We start from the raw sequence: 2,810 nt of genomic DNA, 5'->3' as shown, positions 1-2,810 counted from the left end.
TTTGTAGTAGAAGGTAATTGCGAAGTCTTGATAGCCCCTCTAGCATTCGAATATTTCCTTGAAGCCTAAATATGCAATGCAAGGATATTTACAATTTTTTAGAAAAACCCCCAGACCAGATGTTTAGAATCAAACAAGTATCAACAGTCTGCTTTCTCTGCTTCTGCTGGGGAATCATTCGGCGGGTTATATCAACAGAACAGAAGAAAAGAAGAGATTTCGAGTTTTTTGTTGATCAGGCGACACCCGGATTTGAACTGGGGAAAAAAGGATTTGCAGTCCTCTGCCTTACCACTCGGCCATGTCGCCAAAATGCTACAAATACAAAATAGATGAAAACTTTCCCGGATTACTGAACTGCTTTTTTATTGTACTTGCACCTTGAGTTCTGTTTTCCTTAATTTTTCCTAAAAGTCAAAGAAATCCTAATCCTTCTTCCCTTTTGATTGGGTTTGATTCATCCTTTCAATTTCGATTGAGTCTATCTCCAAATTCATAATGTTCAAAGCTTTCTCTTACCTTTCTATTGAAAAATCAAATGTGGATTTTCAGTCGCAAAATCCAAAATTCAAATTTATGAAAATCGGAACCATTAACTATTGACTTAGAATGCATGAATGATTCTTGGATTTGAATCTCCAAATTTTGTTTTCCTAATGACATAAGAAAATACAACTTGATATATAACTAATCAGTATGGATTTTTTCAATCAAAAAATCCTTCTCAATTTTAATTATAACAACAATTATGAGTATATGTAAACCCCCCAAGAGAAATTGTTAGACGGATATATGTTCCCGATAGAGAATTATCAGATATCAGAAAAGTATCATACTTCAATTTGAATTTTGAATTGAATAGAAAATTGAAATTCTGTTTTCATAGAGCACAACCCGTGTTGCCCCGAATAGAACAGAGAACGACAATAAAACAATAAAAGAGAAGAAAGACGGATATTATAGATATCTCCACACGTGGTTAAGCCATACAAACCTTCTTTTCTTATACACTTCACAATCGTATTCTACTCAAAAATCCGTAAACAAAATCTCTCTCTTCTCTACAAATCATTTTTTGAACAACGAAATCCATAACATAAAAGGGGGTTAAATGCTAAAAAACCGATTCTAATTCTATATATTCTTTCTTATTTTTATGCCTTTATCTCAGCGAAAAGATCAAATGTCGAATCCATTTATTTTTCTGGTATTCAAGCAGGTTGGAATATGTATTATCATAATAATGGTAGAAATGGAATCATTTTTGTTTTGATATTCTATACAAAATCCTATAACTTAATTAATAAGTCTAAGTAGCAGAAGTCTGTTTCTAGGGATGTTTTATCAATTTCTTTCCATTTGTATCTGTTGAAAATTCCAATAAATTCCAATTCAATTTAAGTAGAAAATTCTCTTTCTTCCTCCGTTCATACGTATTTCATACATTCCAGATATGGAGTTGGGTAAAATTTCATGTGATTCGGTAAACAAAATAGAAATGCCATCATTGCTAGATCATTTATCTAATCTATCTAATTAGATGAAGAATGAACCAATAGTGGTATTTTTTGATAAATGGGAAATTAAAAATGCTCGGGGATGGAAATGGGGGAATATCTACAATACCTGGATTTAATCAGATACAATTTGAAGGATTTTGTAGGTTCATTGATCAAGGTTTGACGGAAGAACTTTATAAGTTTCCAAAAATTGAAGATACAGATCAAGAAATTGAATTTCAATTATTTGTGGAAACATATCAATTGGTCGAACCCTTGATAAAGGAAAGAGATGCTGTGTATGAATCACTCACCTATTCTTCTGAATTATATGTATCCGCGGGATTAATTTGGAAAAACAGTAGGGATATGCAAGAACAAACAATTTTTATCGGAAACATTCCTCTAATGAATTCCCTGGGAACTTCTATAGTCAATGGAATATATAGAATTGTGATCAATCAAATATTGCAAAGTCCCGGTATTTATTACCGATCAGAATTGGACCATAACGGAATTTCGGTCTATACCGGCACCATAATATCAGATTGGGGAGGAAGACCAGAATTAGAAATTGATAGAAAAGCAAGGATATGGGCTCGTGTAAGTAGGAAACAAAAAATATCTATTCTAGTTCTATCATCAGCTATGGGTTTGAATCTAAGAGAAATTCTAGAGAATGTTTGCTATCCTGAAATTTTTTTGTCTTTTCTGAGTGATAAGGAGAGAAAAAAAATTGGGTCAAAAGAAAATGCCATTTTGGAGTTTTATCAACAATTTGCTTGTGTAGGTGGCGATCCGGTATTTTCTGAATCCTTATGTAAGGAATTACAAAAGAAATTCTTTCAACAAAGATGTGAATTAGGAAGGATTGGTCGACGAAATATGAACCGAAGACTGAACCTTGATATACCCCAGAACAATACATTTTTGTTACCACGAGATATATTGGCAGCCGCCGATCATTTGATTGGGCTGAAATTTGGAATGGGTGCACTTGACGATATGAATCATTTGAAAAATAAACGTATTCGTTCTGTAGCAGATCTTTTACAAGATCAATTCGGGTTGGCTCTGGTTCGTTTAGAAAATGTGGTTCGGGGGACTATATGTGGAGCAATTCGGCATAAATTGATACCGACACCTCAGAATTTGGTAACCTCAACTCCATTAACAACTACTTATGAATCCTTTTTCGGTTTACACCCATTATCTCAAGTTTTGGATCGAACTAATCCATTGACACAAATAGTTCATGGGAGAAAATTAAGCTATTTGGGCCCTGGAGGACTGACAGGGCGCACTGCTAGT

The 2,810-nt window shown here is 33.8% G+C and overlaps 1 non-coding gene across 1 annotated transcript; it reads right to left on the bottom strand.

The window, feature by feature from the left end:
* Positions 1–237: 237 nt before the first annotated feature.
* On the bottom strand, positions 238–309 carry TRNAC-GCA. The gene has a single exon. It is a non-coding gene; the product is annotated as a tRNA-Cys (tRNA).
* Positions 310–2,810: the final 2,501 nt, after the last annotated feature.

This window comes from Nicotiana attenuata, unplaced genomic scaffold, assembly GCF_001879085.1.
Source record: "Nicotiana attenuata strain UT unplaced genomic scaffold, NIATTr2, whole genome shotgun sequence".
Classification (NCBI taxonomy): domain Eukaryota; kingdom Viridiplantae; phylum Streptophyta; class Magnoliopsida; order Solanales; family Solanaceae; genus Nicotiana; species Nicotiana attenuata.
The sequence above is the reverse complement of the archived record's forward strand: the minus strand, read 5'-3'. Positions and strand labels throughout refer to the sequence as shown.